The sequence below is a fragment of the Tachyglossus aculeatus genome, chromosome X4, assembly GCF_015852505.1.
Source record: "Tachyglossus aculeatus isolate mTacAcu1 chromosome X4, mTacAcu1.pri, whole genome shotgun sequence".
NCBI lineage: Eukaryota > Metazoa > Chordata > Mammalia > Monotremata > Tachyglossidae > Tachyglossus > Tachyglossus aculeatus.
The window spans coordinates 18,366,719-18,382,970 of record NC_052098.1 but is presented as its reverse complement, the minus strand read 5'-3'; the positions used below and the strand labels follow the sequence as shown (position 1 = coordinate 18,382,970).

The 16,252-nt window shown below is 43.7% G+C and overlaps 1 protein-coding gene across 2 annotated transcripts in view; it reads right to left on the bottom strand.

The window, feature by feature from the left end:
• The window catches only part of JAK2 (Janus kinase 2), a 187,711-nt gene that overhangs the window by 145,782 nt on the left and 25,677 nt on the right, over nucleotides 1–16,252 (bottom strand). For both annotated transcript variants that reach the window (XM_038769577.1, XM_038769575.1), the window contains exon 3: nucleotides 12,532–12,628. The gene's annotated coding sequence lies outside the window, so the exon portion shown is untranslated. The remainder of the gene's footprint in view (nucleotides 1–12,531; nucleotides 12,629–16,252) is intronic.

Sequence of the window (16,252 nt, the reverse complement as noted above, 5' to 3'; positions counted from 1 at the left end):
TGACTCAAAAAAACATAGTTTCACATCACATGATCTTCACCAAGAAGAAATAAATACATAACAAATAAACAGCTATAGTTATGACTGCCAAAGTGGCTGATGGAATGACCTGAGCAGAAAAGAGGAGGATTGGTCAGAGAACGCCTCTTGGAGATGGTAAATTTTTAAAAGGACTTTGGGGCAGGAGGAAGGGGTGTGGGCCTTTGGAAATTCAGGCAAAGTCAATTATAAAGCAGGGAAGGATCAGATGTGACAATGGCAGGATAATTTTTTAAAAAAAAAGCTGTATGAGGTCAGCATAGAGGAGAGCCACAGGATAGGAGACTGGGTATTCGGGGACATTGGGTTGAGAGATATGAGGGTTATTCATTCATTCATTCAATCGCATTTATTGAGCGCTTACTGTGTGCAGAGCACTGTACTAAGCACTTGGGAAGTACAAGTTGGCAACATATAGAGACGGTCCCTACCCAACAGCGGGCTCACAGTCTAGAAGGGGGAGACGGACAACAAAACAAAACATATTAACAAAATAGAGTAAATATATACAAGTAAAATAAATAATAGAGTAATAAATACGTACAAACATATATACACATATACAGGTGCTGTGGGGAGGGAAAGGAGGTAAGGGGAGAGAGGGGGAGAGGAAGGAAGGGGCTCAGTCTGGGAAGGTCTCCTGGAGGAGGTGAGCTCTCAGTAGGGTTTTGAAGGGAGGAAGAGAGCTAGCTTGGAGGATGTGCGGAGGGAGGGTATTCCAGGCCAGGGCCATGACGTGGGCCGGGGGTTGACGGCGGGACAGGCGAGAACGAGGCACGGTGAGGAGATTAGCGGCAGAGGAGCGGAGGGTGCAGGCTGGGCTGGAGAAGGAGAGAAGGGAGGTGAGGTAGGAGGGGGTGAGGTGATGGACAGCCTTGAAGCTGAGGGTGAGGAGGCATGGTCACATGGTCAAAGATGGAATGCGGGGGAAACAGGGTAGGGACACCATCAACATGCTATGGCCAGAAGTGAAATTTGGCCTGCTGTTGTGAAACCATTATATACAGATGTAGAACTCAAAGGCTGGGTGGGAGTGGCCATGTCACTGTTTATTTGAGTGCTTGCACCTACCCGCCTTCCAGGAAGAAGGGTGCAGTTGGAGCCATGGGAGTAGAGGAGACAAGATAAACTAAAGGAAGGGGGGATATGAAGGAAGGAGATGAAGTAGAATGGGGAAGGCAAGGGAAATGATACGGAGGGGAAAGGCTCAAACGCGAAGAAAGACCAAAAGGAGGAATAGAAGAAAAGGGGAAGCCCTGGCTAATAGATAATAATAATAATAACAATAATAATAATAATAATAATGGCATTTATTAAGCACTTACTATGTGCAAAGCACTGGTCTAAGCACTGGGGAGTTTACAAGGTAATCAGGCTGTCCCACCTGGGGCTCACAGTCTTAATCCCCATTTTACAGATGAGGTAACTGAGGCACATAGAAGTTAAGTGACTTGCCCAAAGTCACACAGCTGACAAGTGGTGGAGCTGGGATTTGAACCGATGACCTCTGACTCCAAAGCCCGTGCTCTTTCCACTGAGCCATGCTGCTTCAGAAAAAAAGACATGGACAAAAGACAGAAAACTCTAAGCTCATTGTGGGCAGGGAATGTGTCTATTTATTGTTATATTGTACTCTCCAAAGTGCTTAGTACAGTGCTCTGCACACAGTAAGCACTCAATAAATACGATTGAATGAATGAATGCAAAAGAGAAGAAAAAAGGGAAAAAATGGAATTTTTCCACAGGTCTCAGTCTAATTTTTAGCGTGTTCTGAAAACTACCCACAGCTTCTGAACAGTCAACAACACCACATTTTGTGTGGAAATATTCTTCCAGTCCTTTGGGATACACTTCCCACTCAATAAGCCACAAGCACCAGCCAAAGTCCCTGTGCCATTCATCCAGCAGCTGCTGTATCTTGTGATGCCTGACTTCTGGAAACTCACAGGCAAGTAGGCAAAAAAAAGATCAGGTGCCACTCTGCAGAGTCGGTTCAGTGCTATGAGCTGGCCATCAGCCTGAAGAAAACTAAGGTTACGTGCCAGCCTACAATCCGGGAAACTGTACACAACCAAAAGATTGCCACTGACAACATAGGGCTGAAGACGTCACTGAATCAGCCGAAGTCCCCTGTGTCCTAATTATCAAGGGAGAAAAATCACATAGAGGAGGCAATCGATCCATCAGTGGTTATTATTGAGTGCTTACTGTGTGCACAACGCTCGATAAAGAGAAGACGATAGAACTGGTAGGTGCTATCCCTGCCCATGAGGAGTTTACAGGCTATAGGGGGAAACCAACATCATGAAAAGCAGCACAGCCTAGTGGATAGAGCTTAAGCCTGAAAGTCAGAAGGACCTGGGTAGTAATCCCGGCTCTGTCACCTGTCTGCTGTGTGACCCTGGGTGAGTTGTTTCATTCATTCATTTGTATTTATTGAGCGCTTACTGTGTGCAGAGCAGTGTACTAAGTGCTTGGAAAGTACAATTCAGCCACAAAGAGAGACAGTCCCTGCCCACAACAGGCTCACAGTCTAGAAAGGGGGAGGCAGACATCAAAACAAATCTGAGACTCAGTTATCTCATCTGTAAAATGGAGATTAAGACTGTGAGCCCCATATGGGACAGGGACCGTGCCCAATCCCACTGATTTGTATGTACCCCAGTGCCTGGCACATAGAAAGTGCTTAACAAATACCACAATTATTACATTCAATTACAAATAAGAGACACCTGAGGTAAAATCACGGGATTATACCAGACCAAAGTGAAGATCTACGCTCAGGCTGAAGTCGGCCTCACGGCGAACAACCTAGAAGCCGGAGCAGGGCCGCTCCTGTAGGAGGCCACCGGCCCGACCGTCCAGCACTCACCTCTCCGGGGCAGGAGAAGAGCCATGCAGCAATCGTGGGGTGATAGAGTCCCCGCGGGCTCCCTGAGCAGGTAGAAGTTGGATGTTCAAACCAACCCAGTCGGCCCGCTGTCCGTTGGCATTACACTGCCCGTGTGGGACAGGGACTGTACCTCACCTGATTAACTCTAATCTACCCCAGCACTTAGAACAATGCTTAGCACATAAAAAAAATTATAGGACTTAAGTGCTTACTATGTGCGAAGTGCTGTTCTAAGCATTACGGATGATACAAGTTAATCAGGTTGGACTTGTCTGCTGTGTGACCTTGGGTGAGTCGCTTTACTTCTCTGAGTCTTAGTTACATCATCTGTAAAGTGGGGATTACGACTGTAAGCCCCATGTGGGCCAGGGACTGTGTCCAATTCTCCTAGAAACTGTCTCTGTCCCACATGGGGCTCACTCTTATCCCCATTTTGCAGATGACATAACTGAGGCACAGAGAAGTTAAGTGACTTGTCCAAGGTCACACCGCACCATAACAATAATATCTAGAGTTTAGTGCACAACTCTTACACAGCTGAGACACCTCGATCTGCTACAGACATTCATTCATACAACTGTATTTACTGAGTGCTTACTGAGAGCACTGTACTAAGCACTTATCATACCCAGGTTCTTAAGCATAATTATTATTATTAGTGTTACCGATGAATAGGCGTACTCCATTTCTCATTTATCCCACAGAGTCGTGGACTGTAGGCTGTGTTGGGCCGTTTTAGAAAAAAATGTATCACTGTGTCATAATTGGGACTAACCAGGCTAATCTGGCTACCTACCTTGAGTCAATCCCTGGCTGCTCTTGTTCCCGTAAATTTCTTGAGTTCGTATCTGCGCTAAAGCAGAGCTTGCAGTCCAGATATTTGAGAACGGGGTCTTTGACATCAATCATTGCTGTTTACTGGGTGCTTACTGAGTGCAGAGCGATGTACTAAGCACTCTTCCAATACAACAGGGTTGGTAGACACGATCCCTGCCTTCAAGGAGCTTACAATCTACCCACTTCCTTTCTTCCACTCCCAATCACTAAAAGGGAAGGGGAAAGGGGCACAAGCTTGAGATGGTTGATCAGCTAGTCCGGGTTTTTAGCAAAAATAATATGGAGAGCCTACGGTGCCAACTAGAATATCAAATGGCAGAACAATGAAGTACTCAAATAATAGATCACCACACTGAAGCAACGCTTAATGCGACACATTTCCTTTAGACCAGACATGGGCAGACAATAGAGGACAGCAAAAATAAGTTAATAGGTGCTGTCGGGAGAGCCGAATTGAGGCATACACAGGAAAGGTGAGCAAAAGAAACTCTTTTAAAGATTCAATAAAGCAGTTCTTTGAACAATTAGGCATCTGTGTAAACTGTGCAGGAGGTGGGAAGGCCAGTCTGGCATACAGTCTTTTGGAATAGGACTATTCTAGACTCTAAATTCTAGGACTATTCTTAGGACTATTCTTGACCTGTAAGCTTACTGTGGGCAGGGAATGTGTCTATTGTTATAGTGTACTCTCCCAAGTGCTTAGTACAGTGCTCTGCACACAGTAAGCACTCAATAAATACGACTGACTGATGACTATGATGTTTTTCCTAGAGCAAAAAGTTCCAAAGAGATAGCAAGTTAAAGCAGGCAGAGTTCAAAGTAGCAGACACTTCAAGTGATAATTTCAGTCACAAACCAAAGGGCAAAATTAATAGGGGAAAGGAATTATTGGTAGAAGGATCATTCCATTTGATCATACCAGCACACAGCACACAAGGATGGTGATTCACTATTAGTGCCTATGTATATATATATATATATATATATATATATCTATGTAGATATATAGATATATCAGATGTAACACATAACTACTGATACACACATAAGTGTGTTTATATACATATATTCTCATTATCTGCAATATTCCGTAATTAGCTTCAGGAGGAAGACAATGATTTTGAAATTAATTACAAGTATCTGAAAACAATACATAAATAAAATTTGGCAGCTCACCTTTCACTGCTAATTTACAATGGACTTGAACCAGACGTGTTTTACAAAGCTTGACAGCCATCTAAATCATTTATCCACAATATGAGATGGAATTCCGAGAATTTCCAAAATTGTTAAATTTTAAATCCTAACCTTGAGCTTTGACAGTGGGGAAGCCAATATGTAGAGACACTTTCTCCCTATCCACAAGCTATTTCAGTATTGGAAAAGTGAAACATATTACGGGTAAAAACTGGTTTACCCAAAACCTCGCTGACCAAAAAGCCCAAGAAACTGGTATTTCCAATCAATCAATTAATGAATTAATCAGTGACATTTATTGAGCCTTTGGGAGAGGACAATACACAATAGGAGCTCATTTTCTCATTTACCAGACCAACTTAACCATTAATCTCTTATGGGGAAGGGGTTTTTACAGCCCTGAGAGCTCCCTAGCTGGTAGGAGGGAGGTGATCGAGTCAAACTGTATATGCAGTTACCAAACTCTCCTTAGAATTTTAACATGAGTAGCCAGGGTAGGCAACAAACAGCTGAGTTCAGACTAATTCAATTAGCAAGCAATTCTCCCTTAACAGTTCCTCTCCCCACTAAGACCTGTTCCTCCTGTTAACAGGTTTCCTTAGGGACCTTATTCCTAATTATGTAGCTCTCATCTGCCCACCGTATGCTATGCCACTTACAAGGCAGCCCTGATTCTTAGTTAACTGACCATTTTAAATAAATGGCACCTCCCATTCTGTTAACATGCCAGTTAACAAACCTTTTACAGTATTTGCAAAACCTCTGGGGAGTCCAGAGCTTTTCCAAGACAGAGAGGATTGTTTGAAACATGGCCAAATTATTTTCCAACATAGGTGCCAGCTTTTCATTTTGAGTACAAGGGTGAAAAGGAATAGAAGCAAACAGGATGGGGCTTAGGAGTGGCAAGGAGTGCCACTGCCCTCGCCAGTTGTTTCAGACGTTTCACTCCTTCCTCAAACCCCCTGTATCCCCACCTCTTGGCCCTAATGACCCAGCCACTTACTTTATTGAGAAAATTGAAACCATCAGGAGTTATTGCCCTAAAATCTCCCCTGCTCCTCTCCAGACCCTTCTTCAACTCTCCTATCTTCCCCAGCATTATCTCAAGAGTTCTCCTGCCTCCTCTCAAAATCCACCCACTCCACCTGTGCCTCTGACCCCATCCTTTCACACTTTATCAAAGCATTTGCCCCCTCCCTTTATCCCTCCCTGACCACCATCTTCAACTGTTCACCCTCCATTGGCTTTTTTCCCCACTGCTTTCAAACATGCTGTCTACCTGCTCCTAAAAAAACCCTCCCTTGACTGGACCCTCCGACTAGTTATGGCCCCAACTCCCTCCAACCATTTCTTTCCAAACTCCTTGAGTAAGTTGCCTACACCCTCTGCCTCCAGTTCCTCTCCTCCAACTCTCTCCTTGACCCCCTTCCAATCTGGCTTCCATCCCCTTCACTCCACAGAAACCGCCCTCCCAAGGTCACCAATGATCTCCTTCTTGCCAACTCCAATGACCTCTACTCCATCCTAGTCCTCCTCGACCTCTCAGCTGCCTTTGACACTGTCGACCACCCCCTTCTCCTGGAAACATTATCTAACTTTGGCTTCACTGACACTGTTCTCTCCTGGTTCTCCTTCCATTGGACTACTGACCTTGGACGATTTGGGCCATGCATTCTCACTCTCTTTCACAGGCTCCTCCTCTGACTCCCACCCCCTAACTGCGGAAGTCCCTCAGGGCTCAGTTATTCTATTCTCCATCTAAACCCACTCCTTTGGAGAACCCATTTGCTCCCATGGCTTCAACTACCATCTCTATGAGGATCTCTCTGAGAATAATTCCCAGATCTGCATCCCCAGCCCTGATCTCTCTCCTTCTCTGCAGCCTCGAATTTCCTCCTGCCTACAGGACATCTCTACTTGGATGTCCCTCCAACACCTCTGACAACGTTCAAAACAAAACTCCTTATCTTCCCACACAAACCCTGCCCTCCCTCCGTCTTTCCCATCACTGTAGACAACACCACCATCCTCCCTGTCCCACAAGCCTGTAATCTTGACATTATCCTTGACTCATCTCTCTCATTCAACCCACATATTCAATCTGTCACAAAACCCTGTTGGTTCAACCTTCACAACATCACTAAAATTCACACTTACCTCTCCATCCTAACTGCTACCTCGCTAATCCAAGCACTTCTCCTATTCTGCCTTGACTACTGCATCAGTCTCCTTGCTGCCCGCCATGCTTCCCCTCTCTCCCCACTCTGCTGCCCCGATCATTTTTCTACAAAACCATTCGGTCCATGTTTCCCCACTCCTCAAGAACCTCCAGTGGTTGCCCATCCACCTACTCATCAAACAGAAACTCCTTACCACAGGCTTTAAAGCACTAATCACCTTGCCACCTCCTACCTTTCCTTCCCGATGTTCTATACAACCCAGCCCACACACTTTGCTCTTCTAATGCCAACCTACTCACTGTACCTCGATCTTGACAAAATCACCACCAATCCCTCAGACTCTGGGCTGATACACTCTCCCTCTTCATAGCCAACAATCACTCTCCCCACCTTCAAGGCCCAGCGCGTAGAAAGTGCTTTACACATAGTAAGTGCTTAATAAATGCCATTACTATCTCCTCCCAGAGGCCTTCCCTGACTAAGCCCTTATTTCCTCTTTTCCCACTCCCTTCTGCATCACCCTTGTGCTTGAATTTGCACCCTTTATTCAATCCTCTCAGTCCCACAGCACTCATGTATGTAACTATATGAGTGCTTAGTAAAGTGCTTTGCACACAGTAAGTGCTCAATAGATACGATTGAATTGAATACCTATAATTTATTTATTTAATGTCTGCCTCCCCTTCTAGCTCATTGTGGTCAGGGAACGGGTCTACCAACTCAGTTACCTTATCTGTAAAATGGGTATTGAGACTGTGGGAATGGACTGTGTCCAATCTGATTAGCTGGCCTCTACCCCAGTGCTTAGTACAGTGCCTGACACATAGTAAGCACATAAGTACCATAAAAATAACCAAAAACCCCAAAAAACCTGTGATACTGTAGTCTCCCAAGTGCTTAGTACAGTGCTCTGCACACAATCAGCACTCAATAAATCCAATTTATTGATTCATTGATTGTTTGATTGACTGAGGGAGCTTTAAAAGATCTAATGGGTCTTTTCAGATGTTTGGAAGCGCTCAGGTTTTATCAGAGACCCGAGATGAGTGAGAGCTTTGGAAGGGTAGAAACAATAGCTTACTGGAAATGTTGAAGCAGTAGTCCTTATTTCCCCCATGGATATCGCATCTATTTATCCTAGTCTCTATACAAATAGGCAATCATAACTATGTGGCAGGCATTGTATTTTCTAGAAGTTTTTCAATAATCCACTTCACCTATCCAGTAGAAATGGGCAGCCTATTGAAGATGTTTGATATTTCTGAAAGCAAACTTTTCATCAAGCATAATTATGAATAACAAAGCTGTCAAATAGGGGTTTTTTTAAACAAAAGGTAATCATAGTTGGATTGCTATCGATTAAGTTCCTGTATGGTTCATTCAACTATTTAAAACTACATAAAAATGTGAAAACTTCTTTACAAAATAACTTAAATGCATTGCTTCTTGCGTCATTAGAGAAGCAGCATGGCTCAGTGGAAAGAGCATGGGCTTGGGAGTCAGAGGTCGTGGGTTCTAATCCCAGCTCTGGCACTTGTCAGCTGTGTGACTTTGGGCAAGTCACTTAACTTCTCTGTGCCTCAGTTACCTCATCTGTAAAATGGGGATTAAGAATGTGAGCCCCACGTGGGACAACCTGATTACCTTGTATCTCCCCCAGCACTTAGAACAGTGATTGGCACATAGTAAGCGCTTAACAAATTCCATTATTATTATTATTATTATTATTATTATAAGTAACACCATCTTTGATGATCAACATATATAACTCAGCTAAATGCACTGGCCTGATGGTTTATTTAACTTCCTTCCACCACCAATTGTCTGCAAGTATGCTGATTCCATATCTGTACCACCAGCAAGCAAATTAAAGATAGAACACAATATGCAAAACCAAGATCCCCTTATCTCTTCAAACACAACCCCATAGAAAAAAATAGAATCCTACAAAAACAAGTTAGAGCTCCAAAAGTAATCAAAGGCCAAAGAGAAAACCAAGCTAAGTATAGATTAATTGAATAAAACTAAAAACTGATCCAAACATAATGATCCTCCTTGCATTCAACCTAGAAATTTAAAAACATCTAAGTGAAATACTTTTCCAAAAGTTTTTAAATACTTGAAAATATAATTAAAAAATAAGAAATACGATACGATCACTGAAAATTATGAAGAATAAAACCCTAACCAAAAAGAAAAAACACTTCCAACCCACTGCTGTCAGAAGGCATATCGCAAACTTATTATTTAACAAGCCTGCAATTCACTCCAAAAACAAGAACCATCAAATACGGTTCTAATACTTCAAAATGATAATACATGCTTATCTCAATTGTTACCTGCTCTCTCAACCACAAAAGAAAATTCATCACGTGCAAATGTTAAATTATTTTTAAAATGCCCAAAGTGGTCAAATACAGATCTACCCCAGGTTGCAGCTACCCCACAGTAGGTGCAACCCAGAGATGCATCATGCAGTAATTGCTGAACTACTCCAAGACCCATATGCCCCATCCCCAAAGGTACAGCCAATCACTGCTGGTAAATCAATTCCCTCTCCTCCCCTCTCTTCCTTTCATGCAGCTCCCAGCTATTCTGAATAGTGTTCCTTCCTCCTACCCACCCAAACTTGGCCCTCTCCCTCCCGGCTCTCTCCCACCTCCAGGATATTTGTTTAATCCAGTTACACATGTGGTGGGGCCTCCAGCAGGGGAGGGGCGGGAAAGTGTCTGCGGCCTCCCCGCTTAGTGGACGCCTGGTCCTGACCCATCTCCTTGTACCAAGTGATGGAAACCCAGTTTAGTTTGAGCCAGTTACCTCCTCCTCGCCACCCTCTGGCTCCAAGCTCCTGCCCTCCCTGGTCGAGCTGGCTGGACTCCTCGGTTTCATTGGCCACGCCACGCCACTTTCCTGGAGCCCTCGGTCAAACCACCGAGATGGCCTGTAGCCCCCAGTTTCTCCAGTAGCTCCAGTCCCTGATGCAGCCGGGCCAGAATCCCCATACCTCTCTCCCCCTGGCAATTAATAATTGCCAGGGGCATTGTAAAACCTGGCTCTGGGAGTCTTCCTGACTGCATACAAACTTTCATCTCTACATCAGTAAACATGTGCAAATACTTAAACAACTCTATTAACGGCTACCTAGTCTAAGAGGTCCATTTCTTAACAATTAAAAAATATATACAAAGACAGAAAGTAGCACTCTGGAATATCCTAAAAATGAACAAAATGGAAATATTCAAAAGTATGCTTAATTCATTACATTCCTCATCATGGGCAAGGGAACGTGTCTACCAGCTCTGTTATACTGTACTCTCCCTAGAGCTTAGTACAGTGCTCCACACGCAGTAAGCGCTCAATAAACGCGATTGGTCGATTGACTGGGGAAGGCACAAGTTTACTGGGGCTCGTGGGGCTTAAGTCCCAGATCCCCTTCTCAAGGGGTCCCATGGAGACTCAGAAGCCCCGTCCCCCCACACCATTATGTTAAGGGAGCCCTACGAAAGCACTGACATGCTTACTGCCTATGCTTCCACCGCCACCCTCCTCTGCCCACCTTCACTTCCCAGACTCCACAATGACCTGCTGCTACCACCATCTTCCCACCCCGACGATGCCTCCACGGGCCCCCTCCCAGCTTCCTAAGGGGTTTCAAAAAGCTGCCGCTGCAGTCACAGACACAGGCATGAGGGCCGGGGCTGGCACCGGGGCCCCTATGGGGTTTTGAACAACCATTCCCCATGGTCCTAGTCATGGGTTGGCACCATGGCTCTGCTGCGGATTCCAGTACTGCCACTACCGAGGCCGCAGCAGTGGGGGTGCCAGCTGGGGATGGCGTCGCCTCTGCCAGCTAAGATCTTCCAGCCCACCAGGGCTCCTCTACTGCTCCTTCCACTGCTCCTCTGAAACAATTTCACTTAGTCGTCTCAGCCATGACCCACTGACTGGTGCAAGAAATAAGGAAAAACTAAACACCAAGAGAAAATGTTTTTTGTAAAGCAACATGCAGTGCATGATAATAAGCTGTTTAAAATAATCCCCACTCTTACCGAGACACTCAGAATGTAACATCTCATGGTTCGACACTGCAAGTAGCAACAGGGGAAACCGACCTCCAAAATAAAATGCTACCTGGGATCGTCAGTCAGTTTGATTTCTTCTTCATTTTAAAATGGTAAATGCGTGACAAAATAATGTGACTCGGGGAAGAGAGAAACAGAGGAACATGTGATCATAAGCATTTCCTTCCATTACTGGGTTAATAAGCGATCCATCCAGTCCATGACTCGATCTGCACCAGTGACCCCAAAAGATGCTTGAAGACAGTGTATGGAGGTTGCCCTCCTCGACTTCCTTTCTAATGCATAGGGGGGTCCATCTAACATCCCCAATTTTTCTCTTTCCCTCCCCAACTTTCCCTTTACTAACCCATTTTTGAACACTATGAATTCATCTAATCTCTTCTTGAGCCTTCTTGCTATTTTTGCCCTGCACAACATCCTGCGGTAATGAATTCCATCCATCAATCAATCATATTTAATTAATACTTACAATGGGCAGAACACCATACTAAGCCCTCGGGAGAGTACAATACAACAGAGTTGGTAGATATGTTCCCTGTCCACAATGAACTTACAGTCATAAAACGTAAGGAAGGAGTGTGATTGGGAAGCTTCTGATCCCTTTGATTTCCTTATTAATGCTTCCTGCTTCACTTAAAGTTCCTCCATGTGCTTTTTTTAAGTCAAGAAAAGAGTTCATATTTCAGAAGCCTCTGTCACCTGCTTATAGTTTCATAAAAGGGAAAAACAACCTTAATCAGAGCAATTTTACTTGTAAAGGGCATCCTTCTTTAGAAAAGATTTTAGCATGCTGTTAGAGTGGTTACCACTATCTGCTGTTATGGATACACCCTTTCTGAAAATACTTCATAGAGAATTAGAATCTGTGGGCATGTTTATTTGGAGAAAAACAATGCATGATTTGGGAATCATGTTTTCTCTAAGCAGCTTTTAAAATTGCTGTGATGTTCATTTTTGAACCACATATTTTTCTACTTTCAGATTAAGATGCCCAAATCAACTTCTTCTAAAAGCACAGTGAAAAGTTGGTCTTTGGAAAAGACTATTTATAGTAACGTAAACAAGTGCCTAAGACATAGGTAGGATAATTCAGGGCTATTAGCCTCAAAGAGAAAGATCCTGTGTCCTGATTGTCAGTAAATCTAGGAAACCAGGAAACACACCCTATAGATAGAAGACACCTCCTCTAACGACACATCTAAGATGATCAGGAGTACTGCTTATCGGCCAGATCTCACAGTCTGTGTCCTGTAGATTAGGGTTAAAAAAACCCACAGAAATGCTGTTTTCAGGATGTAATTACCCAAAATGGCCAATGCACCAGTTTTTGCCCAAAGTGCACAGGATCTCAGTCTTCAACTTTATGTTGCATATGAAAGGTAGAGCTCTTTCTGCTTCACCTGGAAGAAAAAAGAAAATAATTCAAATGTAGGTAACTATGGTAGGAGAGACTTCAGTTGAACTCAAGGTGATAAAAAGTTGGTATAGGCCATCAACCACGGCAATCTTGAAAGAGACAACCCTATATTCTGGCTCGTTTAATCATTCGCCCATGCTGGGGCAAGGAATTTTTGTGTCCCGGGCGGAGGCTTAGAGGATTATGGGGGCTATCTGAGCTTGTCTGGAGCCCTGCCTGATCACTAGGGTGAGTGCTTTAGTGATCCTACTAAGATCCAATAAACCATCCTTACTTCATGTTTGTGAACAGATATTACCTACTGAGGACTCCAACCGGTACTGTCGAGCAATCAATCAACAGTATTTATTGAGGGCTTTGTGGGTGCAGAGCACTGCACTAAGCCCTTACTAGATTCCAGGCTTCTGGGTGCGAGCTGAAGGCTCCCCAAGAATAACGGACCCAGCTCTTCCTGCCAAAAAGAACAAAGGAGAAATAGGGAATTTGCTGACTCATTTTTATTTATTTTTTATGGCATTTGTTAAGCACTTACTATATGCCAAGCACTGTACCAACACTGGGGTAGATAACAAGCTAATCAGGTTGGACCCGGTTCCTGGCCCACATGGGGCTCACAGTCCTAATCCTCATTTTAAACATGAAGTAACTGAGGCCCAGAAAAGTGAAGTGATTTGCCCAAGGTCACTGAACAGACAAGAGGTGGGGCCGGGATTAGAACCCAGGTCCTTCTGATGCCTAGGCCTGGGTTCTATCCACTAGGCCACACTGCTTCTCGTGGGATTTTCTGCCCTTTATTGTGCATTTTGCAAGTGAAGGATTATAATAAGCAGTCTTTCCTGTACAACTAATGCTGGCCTATAATCATAATAATAATAATGATGGTATTTGTTAAGCGCTTACTATATGTGAAGCATTGTTCTAAGTAAGCGCTGGGAGGGATACAAGGTGATCAGGTTGTCCCAAGTGGGGCTCACAGTCTTAATCCCCATTTTACAGATAAGGTCACTGAGGCACAGAGAAGTTAAGTGACTTGCCCAAAGTCACACAGCCGACAAGTGGCGGAGCCGGGATTAGAACCCTTGACCTCTGGCTCCCAAACCTGGGCTCTTTCCACTGAGCCGTGCTGCTTCTCTATACTAGGGAAATAGCACCAATGTTAATTGGGGAATCTTAACAATTAAAAACCATATTCTCTTCCCTCTAACAATAATCTAATCGTTAGGGTCAACACACTTTGGTGGTGATAAGGTCGTTGAGGACAGGGATCATGTCTACTAACTGTACTGTACTGCCCCAAGCACTTAGTTTAGTGTCTGGCACAGACTAAGTACTCAATAAATACCATTGATTGATCGATTCAAATATTCCTGACAATTCACTTTGACAATGTAGACATGCACAGTTCAGAGGTGTTATTCAAACACTATTAAGACCTGGCAAGAAATAACTTCCTCTGGCTTTAGAAACACTAAGGTCAAACAAGTGACTTCAGGCTCAGAAGTGAGTTACTGGTCTAGAAAAGACAGGGACTGAGAAGAATCTTCATTTCCAGAGGATAAAGAGTACTCTAAAAGCCTATATATGTGTGCATGTGTGTGTGTGTGTGTGTGTGTGTGTATACATATATATATAAAGGGAGAAATATTTTCAAAAATCATAATTCCACAATTTTAAACCTCACCTCAGTTATGACTTTAAACATGCGGCTGAAGCCTTTGGCAAAATAAATCCTTGGTAGGAATTACAATCTCATAGTACTTTGTGGTTTACTCTCAATAAAATTATGGAGAAAGAAAGATCCAGAAAAATCTATGAAAAAATTAATTACTTGGGATCCACTAACCAGGAAACAGTACATAAAAGGAAAGTTTCTCTTTCCTTCTGCTCCTTTCTCCTTTACAGATATCTAAAAGGTTGGGTTAGGCAAATGAAAAGTAGACGATTTACCTTTGATCCTCCACGGCACTGTCACAAAACCCCCAAAAAACTCCCAAGTGGAAAAAAAGGGCCAGGCAACATACTTTCAGAAAATGCAAAAGTAACTGATAAGGTGGAGAAATAATGTAGAAACTCAGTTCCTTGCTACTCAATAATTTCCAGCTTTTTTTGGTTTAATTTATTGTAAAAGCAAAGGTTGTGAATGCAGACTAAGAGTCAAACAATTCCCCAGATACTTGTAGCATCAAGTCTCCTGCTGTCCATTATCTCTTCTGAATTCTAATAGGGCCCTTGGGTTTGTTGGTTTCCCCCAACCTAACCCTAATTTTGTTACATCAACCGGCGATTCTGCCAGACATTCTTTTTTATGTTCATTTTTGGCCAATTACTTTGGGACGAATACTAACGCAATACCTTCCGGAATAGAAGTCAAACACCCAGGGAGTAGGGCTGCCAAGAAAAGTTACATAACAGGAATTGCACAAGGACAGAGGCTGATCAATTCAAGCTCTTTACTGTCGAGAGTGAGGAGAAACACCATAGCCACAGTAGAATCCATCACAGGAAGGATTTGATTCTGTTGGTTCAACTGGAGAAAAGTCTTACATCATCTAAAATTCTCTCCTGAGACATTTGTTACATGAATTTTTACGTGGGAGAATTCAGAGGTGGGTGTTCTACCAAAAAAGGAGGAAAACAGCAAACTACATACTGAGGTGCACGCTTCAAGTTCCCACAAGAGTCAGAGCTAGGATGGAGTGGGGTCTGAGATGAGTGCCATCACAGGACTGGTCTGTCTTTACTCTTTTAAGCTGCCAAGAAAGGGTCAACCAATGCTGTCTGCAATTGCAGATCAAGACCAGCCCTAGGTATATCTCCCCTGACATTCTTCTGCTTCCAAAAACATTACATCCAGGAGCACTTGTAAACCCTACTCCTCTACCCACAATGCCTTATTGCCCTTGTCTTTACTGTTGTCCTCATCTGTCATATTTTTAAATTACCAGCTTTCCCTACGTGTCTGTTGCCAGCCTCCAATCCCCTCTTCCAAATTAATCTTAGACTGTGAGAGCCCCTTGGGGGCAAGACATTGTGTCTTTATCTCACCCGTTTACTTTTTTTCCCAGCACTTAGTATGAGTGCTGGGCACATAGTAAGCACTGAAAAAATACAGGTACTACTATTACATGTATGCCCTATTTCTGGGACTTATCATTCCAGAAACTCTTGGGGAGCTGGCAGCCACTATGGTGGGATGTGACTATGAACTATCTCTATCTCATCCTTCTTTTCCCACCCACTTTCCAATCAGAAAAGTTGGAGCCCCAATTCCCCAGGGGCTCTGGGGCAAGTACTCTGGTTGCCCACCCCCGCCCTCCACCCTGGCCCTCCTTTTCCTTGTCCTACCCATTACACATCTGGATCCTTGTATTCCTGCAAGGAGATGCTGTCCCAAAGGAAATGGCAGTCTGAAAAAGAGTTTCAGGAAGGATCAATGACTCCTTAACCACTTCTATTTCTAGGTTTCCCTTAGATCTCCCAGCCATTATAAGAGTTCCAGGAAAACTACATGACGATGGATCAGATTGTGAACGACACTAGAATCTCTTCTTGCTTTAACAATTCTTTCTTGAAATGTTTTAGCCTGTCATGGGCTCTGTCTTTCCCA